Raw genomic sequence first — 17,493 nt, 5'->3', positions numbered from 1 at the left:
AATATTGGGTTACTCACAAATATTTTTCTACACTAACCTCTGGTTTATATCTGAAAACTATTGTTTATGTATATTTTATTCTTTGTTGTGCATTTTTAAAATGTAATCTATGGAAGTACTTTTTATATTAAGAAAAACAAAAATAAATACGTAAAACTCCTTATTTTTTTCATTATTAGCAGCACTTTTATTAAACATACCCTTCAAACAATAATAAGTAAACTTGAACTTTGGTAACCAAACATTTTTAAGGAATGAATGAAAATTATATTTTGCGTTAAACTGTGGGAATTCACTAAAAAAAAACTTCTGTACGTCAATAATAAACATTAATGTCGATTACTTGATCGATTGAATGAGTCGGTATGTGAATGAGTTGTGCATGAATTCAGAACGATTTTAAGTAGTTTTCATTTTGTGATATATGATGTCAAACATTTCATTTTATTTGCTCTGCATTTATACAACAAGTTCGCTATAATCGTTCTGATTAGTTTTTTAAAACATTCGTGTTCCTTTGATGCATAGTCCGTTTTTGATAGCAAATATGTACATGTATGCTTCCATCAATCAAGATTGTTATGGATAAGGTATTTTTCGATTGTAACTCTATTTTAAATTTAATATTTATTAATCAAAATGAAATTGAAAAACAGTTGCAAGCTTAAATTATTAAAAAGAAACTATAAATACACTTGGATTATTTAAATTGATACAGATTTTAATTACTTGGAAAAAAATATTAGGGCGTTCGTTAACGAAAATTTATTATTTACTTGATGGTTCTTCGAACGCATCTTTGATACAATAATTCGTGGCTAATTATGAAATTTAAGGAATTTTGTAGTGATAACTCTAAATTAGTAAATTCATTACAATAAACTGTTGTTTAACATGCTTTTTTCAAGACAAAAATGTACATTGGTTCGCTACCAACAAAATGAAAGCTTAAAACTGACTTTTTCATCGAAAAAAGTGAGAAGAAAACCTTGAAAAAAACTTGTTAACCTTCCCATTTGGTTTTGCTTTGCAAAGTGCCGTTATCCCATGGCATCGTTTTGTTTTCGTTTGTTTTTACAACTATTCATGGACTTATTATCAAAATTACAAGTACAACAATGTAAACAAACGAGTTTTGGAGACTGAAACGTACGAAAGATTCCAATCATGGTAAATGGAGTATTTTTGGTGCTTACGTTCCGACGTTCGTTGGAATGGAATACGGTGTCGCGCCGTCACGCAGCCGCGCCGACTCGCCGACTATAGGTATTGTTATATTCATATAGGCCCACGTAACAGGCACGATGGAAGTGGCTGAGAGGTCGTGAGGCCACTTACATCGTAAAAAATAATGGGTTAGTAGCCCATATCTGAGGTACTATGCTTTATTATTTCCATGGTCGAGCAGTTCTATTATTTTTGTTTGTTTTTTTTTTTTCCAGACAACACCTACTTATACTCTTTGGTAGCTGCCTACTTTTTAACCTATCTACAAAGAAAAATGATCACAGCGTCTATTGAAATAAATAAATGCTCATTTGAACTAGCTATTGATCTAGTATCACAGGTAAAAAAATCAGTCTTTATCCTACTAAACTAAAAAATATCACAGATAAGAAAAATCTAGCTAACGAACTTATCAAAAAAAAAATATACCAGATTATAAAAAAGCTAGACTAACGAACTAAACTAAAAAAAAAAATGACAGACTATCAATGTAATTATAAAATGACATATAAGAATAAACTACAAAAAAAACTGAAGTATCTTTAACTAAATCAAATAACGCAGTGGGCAACATCATCTGAGTGTGTCAATTTTATTTTTATTTTTAAACATGCAAGTCTTTAGCGTGATAAACTCCTACTTTGTCAGCTTTTAGATTTCCTTTGTCATAAAGTGAATTTCCTACCGGTTTTAGAATAATGGATTTTATGAATTTCGGACCGAGTTTTGCGTTATAATTTTCAATTGCATTGCCTTGCTTAAAGTTTCGTCTGTAAACTATCTGGCCAGTTTGGTAGCTTTTTGGTGTGCTAATTTCAGAAGGCAGCGTTGAGTTTTCGAAGCAATAAATTCTACACTGTTTTTGATTCCCCATTGGTCAATGCTGTCGAGATCACAATTTAATGAGCTTATCATACGCTTTCGTTGAAGTTCCACATCCGAAGGACAAGGATGTGAATCTAAAAACGAATATGCAAAACTGAGGGAACTGTCATCAGCGAAACAATTTAGTGGGTTAAAAGTTTCAGACAAAAGATCATTTTTTACAAGTAAAGAATAGTGTCGGAGACAAAACGGAGCCCTGGGCACACCAGCGTTTATTTTGTGAATATCAGATTTGAACCCGTCCATCACTATTGAATTGAACGGTCCGAAAGGTAATTTTTAACCCAATGAAGAAGGGATTCTTCTATACCAAAAGCAGGCATTTTCAATTAGAGAGCTAGGTGCCAAACTCTATCAAATTCTTTTGAAATATCAAGTGCAATAATCTTACTTTCTCGAAAACGATGTAAAGATTTGTTCCATTATTCGGTGAGATAAACCATGAGATCACCAGTAGACCTATTGCTACGAAAGCAATACTGCCATTCATTATGAAACTTCCGTTCTTCAAGATATTTCTTAAGCTGATAATTAATCAGCGTTTCCATGCGTGCTATTGGACGATATATAGAGGGGGAGGATGATTCGCCTTTTTTAGGGACAGGCTGTACAAATGCTGTTTTCCATCCGTTTGGAAAGAGACCTGTAGGGTAGGAAAGATGGAAAAGCTTACGAAGTGGTTTTGCTAGCGTTGAAGAACACTTCCTCAGAACAATAGTGGGAGTACTACCCGGCCCAGCGGATTTTTGTATGCCAAGATGTCTCAGTACTCTTGCAACTGCACGAGTGCGAAAGAAGATTCGTCCAATAGATTCGTTTACGCTCTCAAGAACAGGAGGACTCATGACACTCTACGGTACCGTCGAATTAACAGCAAACTATGCTGCAAGCAAATTGGCTTTATAGTTCGAGCTCACATAGGGAGCGTCATTGTGGACAAGCGTTGGAACCGAGGATGACGTGGTGTTTCGTACGTTTTTTACAAATGACCAGAAATTTTTACTACCATTGGAGCATTGTAGTATTTTATGCCTTAATTTCTGGTCATGCAAAAATTTGGTTCGTCGAATATGACCAGTCCAGGTCTTTCTTCCTTGTTTGAACTAATTCCGGTTTTCCTCAGTGGGATTGGCTTTATAAATCCGAAAACTTACACCCCTGATCCTAATAACCTATTTACAGCTCGAATCAAACCATGAGTTCACTTTAGGTTTGATTAATTTTACCCTATTCGGGATAAAATCTCCCATTCCACAAAGAATTTAATTTGTAATCATGTCTGATTACATGTCTGTGCTGGAATCTACGTCACTATCGAGGAAGCATAGTGACCAGTTAAAGTTCCTGAAGAATTCATTGAGGCTGTCCCAGGTGGCTTTCTCATATTACCAAACGGTTCTCATAGGAGTTTTTTCTTTAACTGGGTTTTTACACATGAGAAATTTGCAGATACGATATAATGGTCTGATGTGCCTAGAGGCGGTAATACACTAATTGTGTATTTATTAGGGTCAGAGGTAAGAAACAAGTCTAGGGTGTTGGCGGATTGACCTGCAACGTCAGGGATTCGAGTTGGCTCATCAACAAGCTGAGTTAATTGATTTAACTCAGCAAAGATCTCAACATACCTTCCTCTTGGTGTTGACTGGCTAGAATAACGAAGCCAAGAAGAATTGTGTCGCCCGCAATGACGATTTCAGTGTGGGGATAATTTGCAACAATTCTTTGAATGGAGTCAGACAGAGCATCAAATTCGTTGAAAGTTTAATTTCTGTCCAGATTTGGACTTCGATATAAAAACATGCGTAAATGATGTGCTTATGAACCGTAAATTTTAACAACATGAAGTTAAAGTTTGTGTTAGAGCACAAACCATATTGTGGTTGAAGTTAACATTCATAAATAATCTGACAACCTTCCAATTTGAACTTTTCAATAACAGATTTCCACTAGTGTTATGCCTTAGTAAAAAATCTGTATAATGATCCGTCCCTGGTTAACTAGCAACATTACACATAAATATCTCCGAAGCGCAAAAGCTTAATCGTTGAACACACTGTATTGGTAAAATAGAACCGTACACATTGTCTGCAACGATTAAGCTAATATAATTGTGTCAAGTGGAGGGAAAGGAGAGTAGGATTACCATGGAACTGTGTTTTTGTTTTTTCTGCGGTTATTTTTTCTTCACGCACTAGGTTTTTAGTTTGACTCTATTTTGGTTTTTGATGAAGTGAATTTTATGTTAATGTTGTTGTTTTTATTGGAGGTTATTTACTTTTTATGAGCATAACACTGCATATACATTTATTGATTGAAATTCACGTCGTGGAAATTATACATTTATTTTTATTATTTATTTAAATTTAATAAAGGGTTGGGTTTTTTATTTTTGTTTGTGTTTTCATTGCATTATTTATTTTATTATTTAGAGTTATTTTACAATAAATCACAGACAAATAATTAGTGAACAGAAGACAAAAGATTACAGCTTAGGGACAAGACTCCCACTGCGGGTGGGATGCTGGTCGGCATGGACCAGCTTTTTACTGCTCCTAACATTCATAGTAGTTCATATGTTTTGTCGTTCTGAACCATTAAATAAATAAATTGGGTGACGCAACAGTCCGTTGTAAACCAGGGCCTAGTGACTTACAACTCTCAACCATTCCTGTGCGAGTACTGTTGTCAGAAATGGAGGGGACCTATAATTTTAGGCCAAATCTGAACGGCTAGTTTGAGAAAGCAATTTTTCATGACAAGAATTACTCTTGAAGGATTTGTCAATTCCTGAGGCAGTACCCTCGAAAATTATTATTTTTTAAATTAAGGTGGCACAGGCAGGGATTTGACCCAAGACCCCTTGCATGACAGTCCAACGTACTTACCATCATGCCACGGGACTACTTCGTTCTGAACCATTGGTGTTCCAATTATCGCGTTGTATGGTTCAACTTCAATAACATCATGTACAACGCTTCGTAATAGGAAAGCCACATTGCTATCGTGATGATCCCAATGTTTTTGGTCACTACCGAGATAGGACCGAATCTTCCATAAAACTGATTGGTTTACCCTTTGAGACGCGTTAGTTTGCAGTGACTAAATTGCAGTTCGTATGTGTTTGACACCATATCTAGTCGAGAAGTTGGAAACAAAATTCCGTAACGAATTGTTTGCCCTTGTCTGAATGCACAAACACATGGAAAACACTTTCTTCTAGGAATTTAACTACCTCAAGGATGTTGCCTTCAGAAAGAAATATTTACGAAAGTGATCTATTACTTTTGTGTGTTTCCATTTTTTGTTCTTGGAGAAGGCCCAAAAGTCTATGAATAAACGTTGAAAAGGTCGTTGTTGTCCCATCGGCGGTCGAGTAGTGATATTAATTGACTTACTGCATTAGCAAATGTCACACGATCTCACCAAGTTCTGAACATCGGTAGCTATTCCAGGCGAGAAATATTTTTGTCTTAATTTTGACAGCGTTTTGTTTATGCCACCGTGTCCAGACATTGGGGAATCGTGTGCCGTTTTCAAAAGACCCTCGCACAACTCTTTCGGAACCCAGAGCTTACACGCTCGGTCGTTCTGAAATGCGTCACCCATTCTAGTGTATGTTCGTTTATAAACGAATCCATCTGAGATGCAAATGTCTGGTAATTTGTTCTTTTCTTGTTCTTTTGTCTTCTTTAGTTCAACATATTCTTCTGCAGAAAAATATGGTGAACTAAAGTCCACCTCTGGTGTTAAATGTTCGGTCATGATCTCCTCCATATGGACACGTGAGAGTATATAAACCGACCATATTTTTTTTTATAATTAGCGAACAGTTGGATAGAAGGTGTCGGTGTACATTGGTTTTAAATTTCTGAACATTGTAATGACAGGAAAAGATAGAGCATGGCAAGGCGTTCCACATTCGCTGAGTACAACTAAAAAAAGAATCTCTGTACTTCATAGTACGGCCGAAGTTGTGCTCAAATTTTTTAAGGGGAGGAATGCAACTGGCTATTTCACTATAGCATAGTCCGTTAAAATAACGGTAAGAAAGGGTGAGGCAAGAATCCTTGCCTCGATGTTCGAGTGATGTAAACGAGTTAATGATGTTAGTGTCACCAATCATTTTAAAAGCTCTTTTTTGAATACTGTCCAAGAGGCTTTAATTAGTTACTGGAGCACCAGCCCAGAGTTATATTCAAGTTTCGGACGTATATATGTTTTATGGATTGTTGCCACATCAGACGGAGAGACAAATTTCTTGCAACTAGATGTCTAGGTTTTTTTTGGCAATATCGGGTGGTTGCTGATGCACATTCCGAGGATGTCAAGATTTTCCGTTTCGTTGATGCAAGTGATAATCATAGATAGTCTCAAAGAGGGTTTATCTCGATTTAACGATACAAGACAGCATTGGGTTTTTTTTAAATTTCACACGATTTTTTATTCCCCATTGTACAATGTTGTGTTGGTCAGAATTTAATGAGCTAATCATATTTTGCCGTTGCAGTTCCAAATCCAAAGAGAAGGGTTTTGAGTCTGGAAACGAATATGAAAAGCTAAAAGTGCTATCGTCAGCGAAACAATGTTTTGGATTAGAAGTAGCAGACAGGAGATCATTTATAAAAATGAGGAAGAGGGTCGGAGACAAAACGGAGCCCTGGGGCACACCAGCATTTATTTTATGAGTTTCAGACTTGAATCCGTCCAAAAGAACTTGTATTGAACGGTTCAAAAGAAAATTTCTAATCCAACGAAGAAGAGATTCGTTGAAAGCAAGGGCACGCATTTTCGATAAGAGAGCAAGATGCTGAACAAATGCAGTTTTAAAACAGCTGGGAACGAGCTACAAGAATATGATAGATGGAAAAGCTTACGCAGTGGTTTTGCTAGCGTGGAAAAACACCTCTGTAGAATAAAACTGGGGATACCATCTGGGCCAGAGGATTTATGAATATTGAGATCTTTCAGAACTCTCGCCACAGTTCGAGTACGAAAAAAGATTGGTCCCATAGAATCATTTACGCGTTCAAGAACTGGGGGAGTCATGACACTATCTGGTAAGATGGAATTTTCGGCGAACTACCTTCCAAATAAGTTGGCTTTATCAATACAGCTAACTAAAGGAGTGTCATTGACAACAAGTGTAGGGAACCGGGGAAGAGGATGAATTTCTCATGTTGTTTTGCAAAAGACCAAAAATTCGTACTGCCTTTTGGACATTGCAGTATTTTTCACCGTAATTTTTGGTCATGTAAAAATTTAGTAAAGAGTAAAGAGCATTTCTACTCTTTATGCTATATGGCCGCATAATATTCAAGTTCTGTAACGCTGTAATTCCTCTTAGCAGAATTCAATTGTGAAAACATTCTGTCGAAGACGGCCAGGAATTACTTTGTCCATTAGCTTAGACATTCTCTGGGCGGCGTTACACAACACGAATATCATAACCGTAAATTGTTATAATGGTCACCCAGGGACTGTAAAAGCTGTCTTTTCCCTTGACTTACTCTCAAGAGGAATTTACCAAAAAGTATCTTCTTTCAAGTCGATACTGGAGATAAACCTCGTATCTGAAGTCTTATGATTTCCTCTATATGCCAAAGAGGATAAGCAAACTTTTTCGCTCTGGCATTTACTTTTCTAAAATTCAGAAACAGCCTATTTTTCTCACTCTTTCTCGCCAAAAGAACCAGAGAACTCCAAGCTTTGTTACTCTCCTCTTTCACTCCCAACACCAGTTTCTGTACTACTGGAAAAATGGACTTCTATCACATGTTCTTCGAGATTGGTTTTACCCAATCCGAGTATGGCAAAGGAGGGGAACAATAACTTGATGCCCTCTAACTGCTTAGCTTGGTCTGGTGATAGATCGCTAAAATTTGGCTGTTCTTTCGTCATTACTGGAGCGTTAAGCTCACTAGTTATATTTGGAGCAACATTAAAAGAACTCCAGAAGTCTACACCCAGGTACAGCGGTTGCAAATGCAAAAGATTAGGAACAACGAGAATCTCCAACTCTTGTGTTCTACCATCTCATGAAACATTCGATCTAAAACATCCTACTATCTTCTGTTGATTTCCATCAGGTGCACTTATATCAAATTCATTGCTCCTTTTCCTAAATACGTACAGGACGCTCCACTATCTAACAGTCCTTCAAAATCTGATCCTCCTAATTGCACTTTTGCGTATGGCCTATTGTCATTGTCAGTATTGTAGCTTCAATTTTATTTTAAGTCAGTCTTTAGTCCCTTAGCCTCATAATCTTCAAGTAATTCCTGCTCTTCACTTTTATGAAATCTATTTCTTCACCAAATTTTTTTTTGTCAGCATTGTTATATTCATTTTTTGGTGAAGACTTTTTATAGTGGTTAATTTTTTAAATCTGGCGAGTACCTTCGTTATTATTTTTATTTTCAGTTTTTTTTTTTCAAAATGTCTACTCTTTTAGGTTTTTCGAATTCTCCAGGAGTGGTTTTGTCGTCGTCGGTGGTGGACTCTCTGATGTACTGCTGACTTTCGGGTTTCCCTGACATGCAGCACATCAGAAGGACACACTACCCTGTCCACAACAAAAACATGTCAAAGTGTGAAAAGAGGACGGACAATCGTCGAAAGGCTTTTGTTTCTCCTTCAACTCATCTCTTTTCTTTTTTTGTCCTTTATAATTTTCTTGCTCTCTAAAACCCTTCCTTTCCGGTCACCTAGCTTGAAAAGCTGCTTACTTAAAATCTTTTTCTAAATCACTTACTCTATCTCTAACACCTATTTCGTGTGCAAAACGTTTTATCTTGCTCTTTTACATTTTCTCTCATTCGGTCTTTAAATCATGATGGTTAAATAATTCATCATTCTGGTTTTCCTCACAAATATCCCAATACCAACGCTCAGCAGAGCCCATGACGATATGCTGGAAATTAACCAATTGAATTAACCTCTTTTATGTTCTTATCAAATAACTTGTACATTTGTGACAAGGCATCTGCAAGAACACTCATTGTTTTGGTCTGGCTTTTCTTGACAGTTAGAGTTGCAACTTTTTGCGTTCTTTCGTACAAATCGAGTTCTGTAGTTTGGTCTTGTTCTAAACGTAATCGTTTCTGTTCGTGTTCTATTCGTAATCTTCCTTGTTCAAATTCAAAATTTCGTTAAGTTAATTGTTCTTGTTCCAATCATAATGCTTCGAGTTCTAAATTTTGTTCGGTCAATTGTTCTAGTTTTGTTCGCACACGTCTTGTTCGTTCTCATTGTTTTCATCATCTTCAAAGCCCACTGCGGGTGCATCACGTCTTACTGTCGCGTTTTGTATATTCGTATTTTGTAAGTTGTTGTTTTTATCCTTTGTTCCAAGTATGTTGTTTCGCGGCAAAGATATAGCCAACAAAAAATATTATTTTATTTGAAGTTTTAATAAAATGCGAATTTTAGTTTCACGTTATAAAAACGACTTCTTTATTTTAAATTGCAAGGAAGAATGGAAATATTACAAGTGTAAGAAAACTTTACACCTCGCTATTAAAAGTTATATGAAAGTCAGCTGCGATATATAAATAATTACATAAGTATTTCAAAGATTATTGACATATCATAAATTTTTTGCAGACTGGAATAATATTATATATAGAATATACAATTACATGTTTAACTTTTTTCTGCAGTGTAAAATTAATACATATTTAATTTAATGCCTATAAAACATAGTAATGATGAAAGTATGACAATCAAATTTTAATCAGAAGAAAATAGATTATTATTATAATTAGCTTTTGCAGTCTGCACATATAGTCTGCAAATCTAGTCTGCATATTTAGTCTGCACATTTGACAGCTCGTATTTGACAGTTCATGTGTTACATTTCGGCTTGTTTCTTTCACGCGTTAATTATTAGTGATTTTAATTTAGATGAAATTGTTTTTTTTTTTTTATTTAGTTCATATATATCGAAATAACTTAAATGGAAGAGCAAGGTAAAAATTCGCTTGACTGGTTGTTGAGATTGTTAAACCTTGCGTTTTCATTTCTTAAAAGGTATCTCAGCATCTCAGTCCAAAAATAGTTTTTCACGCCTTCATCATTGGTGTCAAATGTGCAGATAAAATTTAATATTTTTGGAATTAAATAAATATGTATGTATATAATTTGGAGATACAAATTAAACAAAAGTGGTTTTAAGATATAAATAAAAGTAATGTTAATAACAAAAAATATGTTGGGAAGCAACATGCTCCCGCCTAAAGTGATGGCTCCCACCCAAAGTGTTTGGATGCTGTTGGTGACTTCTGCATTACGTCCGGAATTTCCTTGTTTTTATCAATTAGATTTATCTCAGTGCAATATTCATCGGATTTATCATGAAAATTATAGAAAAGAAGGAAACAAGGTTAGTTAGTTCTTAGACCCAAAAAAAGAACAAGTATAAATATATTTGAATATAGTTATCTGTTTGGCTTGAGTTATAAAGTTGAGGTTAAGATTTAAACAGAAGTTTATTGCAGATTTGTTTTGATATGGGCATTATAACGTTGTAGTATAAATAAGTCTGAGTAAGATTATATGGGATTTAGATTCAAATTTGATTAAAGTTCATGAATTATATTGAGAATTAAAAGTGACGTTTATTCCTGCTCCACTTTAGTGTTTATTTCATATATATATATATATATATATTCAGTTATAGTTTCTATTGTTCATTATGGATTCGGATTTGACGGATTTATTACTGGCAAAGGGGATAATTTTGTTATCGGCCGTTTGAGCGTTGCCTTAAACCATCAGTTCCCGGATGTAATTCGATAACCCGTGCTAGTAACCATAATGAGGGTGGCAAATTGTCGTATTTAACTATGACAATATCTTCAACATTGATGATTGGTTTTGTTGTAACCATTAGCTTGTGCTCCATTGCTTGTGTAATTCTTTGAATATATTTGTATTTATCAAGATTATTTAAATGTTTGCCTGTATGATTTCTGTCAGGCAATACATTAAGTAGACCTCCAATAAGCAAGTGTCCTAGTGTCAAGACATTGAGATCATTTGGATCGGATGTCATTGGACAAAAGGTCGTGAGTTAAGGCACGCCGCAAAAAAAAGTCAACTTCGCAGTGCCAATTGTTCTTTTAAGGTGATGTTTAATGGATTTCACCTCTGCCTCCCCTAGTTCACCAAAATTTTGGGACAGTGGAGTATTAAAATGCCAAGTGGTATAGAGGGTGGCCAGAGTTTTTAAAACTGTGGCAGACCATTCAGAGGTTCCGCAGTCACTAAATATGTTGTTGCATATTCCGCGCCTGGCTACGAATCTCCTATAAACAGCTATGAAGGTTGCTTCGGTCAAATCACTGACCAATTCAAGATGTAAGGCCTTTGTAGATAGGCATACGGACACGGCTATGTACCCTTTTGAGAATTCGTTACATCTAGTGTTCCACATTTTAATCCCAACATTTCCAGGTCTTGTGATTATAACACGTTCAGTTGGAAGGCTTCCCATTAATTGGTTTTGCATTATAGCATCATGTCTATGACTCCTTACACAATTGTGTATTGTAAATTTTACAAGTCGTTTAAGGTTGGTTATCCAATAAAAGTTTCGAATATCTGCCATCATGAGTTGCTGTTCAACATGTAGAGTACGTTGATGAGCAACGCAGACGCATGCAATTAGTTTTGAAAAGTCAAATTGATCCTCGAGGATGATTGGATGCCGGTGACTGTAAGGTAAATAGGAGTTTTGAAGTCGACCACCTACTCGTAAAATATCGTTTTTATCAAGGAAGGGATTTAAATTCAATATTCTCTTGATTCATTTAATGCCTTTTTTTCATAAAATAGTTCGTTTTGTACTAATTTGGTAATTGTTGTTCTAAATACATTTAGTTCTTTAATTTTAAGTGGATTGTTCTCTAGGTAGGTATAAATGGCGATCTCAAGGCAACCTAGCCTGAGATCCAATAAGCGCTGTAGTGCGCCGTTTTGATACCAAAAACTCGTTTGACCTGTGATAGAAAGGGAAAGATTTATAGAGAAGGTTCATAGCGATTATGTTAGAGTCATTTTGTCGCATTGAGAAAAAAGATTAGGTCTCTAATCTTTGTCTCAGATAGCTCATCAAGTTCGTGAAATAATGCTTTTTCAAAGTATTTCTTTCACTTACACTTTGGTCACTACAACTACTGCAAAAGGTATTGTAGGAGATACCCAACCTCTTCCCATGAACTGCTATAGGCCAATGTCCGGTACAAACCGCAACAATCCTGGCTATATCTTGCCTGGCCTGCATAGAAGATCGTTTGTACGGGTTTTATTATAGGTGGGCTATATCTTCCTAGATATAATGCTGTTGGGTACATTGCTCCACCTTCGGTTTGATTCATTTTGGTAGATAGAAAAGATTTTACCCTTCATAGCACCATGAGGAATGTTAACCATTTCTGCCTGGCTAGCACGTCCGCCCGTTCATTTCCCACGATACCACTATGGCCCGCAACCCAGATCAGGGTGACACCGAGGTTAATATTCAAGCTTGCAAGCTCATCGCGACATTGCTGGACCAATTAAGATGAGGATGTGGCCGAGTTAATATCTTTGACAGCTGCCTGACTGTCAGTAAAGAAAGCCGCATTTCAGTTTTTGTTTAGGCTTTGTTTAAGTATCTAACATGTCACCCTTAAAGAAAGCAGTTCAGCCTACAAAACGCTAGCAAAGTCAAGAAGAATAAAGGATTAAGCTACATTTGGGGACTCAGAAAAGATCTCAGGATCAACTCCGCACTCCATCTTTGAGCCGTCAGTAAATATGGTTGTGTCCAAACCTATCGACACGATGTCATCGTCCCAATCTTCTCTGGATGGGAAAATAACCTTAAAACCCTTACTAAGGCTCAAAGTATAAGTGCAGTAGTCAGTGTCTACCGAGAAAATATCTGAGGGAATCAGTTTCGTTGTGTTGCTGTGACCATAAGGTTTTGACAACCAGCTGTTTGATTCCCTTAGCCTAATACCGCTGCAGGAAACTATGTATTTAATAAAAAGGTCAGTTGGTAGAAGATCCAAAATAACGTCTTAGGCGTCCGTTGGGCAAGTACGCACGGCCCCTGTGGTGCCCACGCAAGCAAGTGCCCACAAAAGCACCTTCTATGTCTAGGAAGGTGGCAAGAGTAAATTCTTTATAATGGATTGTTTGTTCTACAGTACGCACTACCTCATGGAGGGCAGTCTCCGTAGATTTGCCCTTAAGATAAGCATGCTGTCCAACTAGGATTTCTCTAATATGGTAATCAAGAATGCGCTCCAAGGTTTAAAGCACAAAAGATGTTAAGCTTATTGGTCTGAAATCCTTCGCGGATTCGTGACCTCGCCTACCCACTTTCGGGATAAAAACTACTTTGACCTGTCTCCACGACATGGGCACATGTTTGAGAAGGAGACATCATTTGAAAATTTGTTCCAGCCATGGAGCTGCCACATCATGCATCTTTTGAAGCATTACTATCAGGCCATCCATGCCTGGGGATTTATATGGAGAAAAAGTATTGATGGCGCACAAAATATTTTCTTTGGTTATAACGGAATTGACTTTCTCCACATGAGCTACGTTAAGCTCTGTGTGGTTTCAAGCGATTCAGCGAACCAATTTTTCAAATGCTTTAAATCAACTAAAAAAGATGCTGTTATGAGTGAGTTACCCTTTGTTAATTTTAAGCTTAGTGTACCAGAAGATTAGTTGAATACAATCTTGATGCCTACTATATGGCCTGAATTTATCCGTGTAAAGTTGTTTGTTCCAACTCCAAAAAACTTAAAACAACAAAATGCAATAACAACAGCATAATAAATAACAACAACAACATCGTACATAATATTGAAGCAAAATCTTGTCATCCTGCACTCCTTCCCGTATATTCATCGATTCACAAAAAATCTGTATTGCTTATATTCTATTACAATGTTGGTGGATTACGAACCAAAATAAGTGATATTCTTCTCTTCTCATCTTCACAACAATTTGACATTATCGCTTTAACTGAAACCTGGCTCTCTGAGAACCATTTCAACTCAGAAATGTTTGACAATCAGTTGTTTAATGTTTATAGAAATGATCGCTGCTATCATACAACTGGACTGACTCGTATAGGTGGAGTATTAATTGCAAATCGATCATCTGTATTAAGCATGCAAATAGAGTTGCCGTCTTCTTCAAATTCTTGAATCAACATTGATTAATTAATTATTCGTTTAGATGTTGATAATTTTCACGTTGTTTTTTTTATTATTAGTTATATACCACCGAAAAGTTCTTTTGATATATACAAAAAAAATAGCAAATCGTTTTGGAAATTTTTTAACAACAAAAAAAGTTCCACTGGAATTCTAAATTCAGTCCAAAATATGGGACAAACTTCAAGTGACCTGTCTAGTATCTGTAATTTCTTTGCTGACTTTTTTCGTTCTGTCCTTAAACCAACATGCCAGCAAACAAGACCTTTGTTCATATTTTCTTCTGATTCTTTCAATGTTAGTCAATTATATGTAGAGAAAAATGATATACTCAATGAACTATTGAAATTAAAAGATGAAAAGCAATCGGGATTTGATGGGAATAATTATAAAAAAAATGTGCTTTATCTTTGACAACCCTTCTCGAAATTATCTTTAATCGATCTCTCCATGAAGGTTTCTTCTTAAAACAATGAAAAGTTCTTAAGTATACCCTATATTTAAATCTGGTTCAAAAAATGAAGTCATTAATTATCGTCCTATCTGTAAGTTATCTGTTATCCCAAAAGTATTTGAAAAATTGTTTATAATAAAATTATTTTTTCATTGAAAGAAATAATCTCGCCTGTGATGGTTTTGTTGGTGGAAGATCTACCTCCACTAATGTCGCAATTTTTAGTAGTTATGTATTGAGTGTTCTTGAACAGGGATATCAATGTGATGTCATATACACTGATTTCTCGAAAGCGTTTGACAGGGTCGATCAGTCAATATTAATTGCTAAACTTTATAAGTTAGGTTTTCGCTCTAACTTATTAAATTGGTTCGATTCATACCTTACTGGTAGAGTTTAATACGTTTATATTAACAACGTCACATCGAACCCGATTGTTGTAACTACCGGTGTTCCCCAAGGGAGTCATTTAGGACCCCTTCTCTCTCTCTTATTTATAAATGATATTCCCAATGTTTTGAATAATAGTCTTTGTTTAATGTACGCAGACGACCTTAACCTGTTCTTACGTGTTAAATCTATAGCGGATTGTATAAAACTTCAAACGATCTAAATAATTTAGTTGCTTGGTGTACCAATAACGATCTACATTTGAATGTCTCTAAATGTCATAGTATGATGTTTTACTGGGTATGTCTCCAATATTGTTTTCCTACAAAATAAATATATATGCTCTGTCCAAGGTTTCAGGAAAAAAAAAAAGATTTGGTGTGATTTGTGATTTAAACTCACGTTTTGCAACCATATCAACTCTATCATTTCTAAGGCCAGTTCAATGCTCGGTTTTATTTCAAGGAATGCTAAAAACTTCTCAGATCCTTTTACTTTAAGATTTCTTTATTTTTGTTATGTACGATCAATATTGGAATACTGCTCTCCTATATGGAATCCTTTGTATGCTGCTTATGCTGATAGAATTGAAAGAATACAGCAACGCTTCACTAGAACAGCAATCCGGATTTTACGATGGAATGTCGACATGCCATCATATAAAACGAGGTGTCTTTTATTAGGCATTTAATCCTTGGAAACACGCCATAACTAGTTTGATGTCATGTTTGTAAGCGATTTAATTAATTATAAAATCAATTGCCCTGATTTACTTTCGCTAGTGGGTTTTCACGTTCCAAATCGTACCTTACGAAATAATCGTTTATCTTATGTTCCTTTTCATAGGGTTTACTATGAAACCACTGAACCCTTAACTCGCTGTTTAAAACAAGCTAACTCTTTATGTAATGTCATTGATTTCAATTTATATATGAGTAAAGATTGTTTTAAAAAGAGGTTGTTACTAAGTCTCAATCTAGGTGGTAAGTATTTAGTATTTATGTACTTATTTTGTTATATTTTTATGTATATTGTTAAATAGTTTTAAGTAGTCTTTAAGAGCTGTGTCTCTGCTTGATTACCCTATACCTCCTGAGCATCTCGCCATGGTCAAAACTAGGGTAAGGGCCCTCACTGTTTGATATAGTGTATGAAAACACCATCTCAGAGAGCTTGCCCTCGATAGAGTTCCACACGTTCAGCAGACCTTTGCTGTTTGTGGATAGCTCACCCACACCTGCTACGTGGAGGTCATCTCTGAGAACCTCACTAATAGTACGCAGTTGCGCTGCTCCAGAAGATGGTGTTTTCACTGGCTTTGTCCGGTCGTCAAGCTTGCTCTTTTTCTGAGATTGTTCTCTAATCCTAATTTCATTTTTTAATTTAATTTTGACCTTAAATAAGCTATGTGTCGTTGCCATATTGCAACGATGCGAATCAAAAATCAAATCAAATGGGGTGGCGCAACAGTCCGTTGTGAACCAGGGCCTAGTGACTTACAACTCTCAACCATTCCTGTGTGCGAGTACTGTTGTCAGGAATGGAAGGGACCTACAATTTTAGGCCGAATCCGAACGGCTAGTTTTGAGAAAGCACTTTTTCATGACAAGAATTACTCTTGAAGGATTTGTCAATTCCTCGCAAGAGGCAGTACCCGCGAAAATTAATTTTTTTTAAATTAAGGTGGCACAGGCAGGGATTGAACCCAAGACCCCTTGCATTGTTGCGTTATAAATGAACGCAACAATTTCTTTCCACATTTAATTTTAATTAAAAAAAAAATGATGCATTTTGCATCCACTTTCCCACTTGTTTTGTTTACAATATTCGATTTGACACTTGTCATATTCCTTCTACACGAGGATGAGAGAGAGCGGGACGGCCATAGTCCTTCTGACCATGGTTCTCTCTGTTATTTTCGTGAGGAAAAAAATACCAAGTCTCGTTTCAGGTTTCAAAAGAAGGATGGTTTCCATGGAAGTGAAACCAAACCAGATGGACGGTCTGGTTGATACGTAAAGTTTCATCAGAAGTTACTCCAACTGGAGAATGGCCCACGGCCCAACATAAATTCTTAAAATTGTAAATTTTGTAATCTTTTTGGTAAAATTCTTGTCTTTATATAGTTAATTTCTTTTGTTTCACGATTAATTGTAATCATTTTGAAAATAATGTAATACGGGACAAGTTTTATGGACTTATGGACGGTTAAGTTGCGGGCAACTTAACTCGGGGGTAGAGTAACAGATCTTAAAGTATAGTTATTTTTCCCTTCCTTTCGCGCGGTCTTAAAGTCAAAATTAAAGTTTAGTTGAT

Source organism: Eupeodes corollae, chromosome 1 (genome assembly GCF_945859685.1).
Source record: "Eupeodes corollae chromosome 1, idEupCoro1.1, whole genome shotgun sequence".
NCBI lineage: Eukaryota > Metazoa > Arthropoda > Insecta > Diptera > Syrphidae > Eupeodes > Eupeodes corollae.
Note: the sequence above shows the minus strand (reverse complement) of the source record.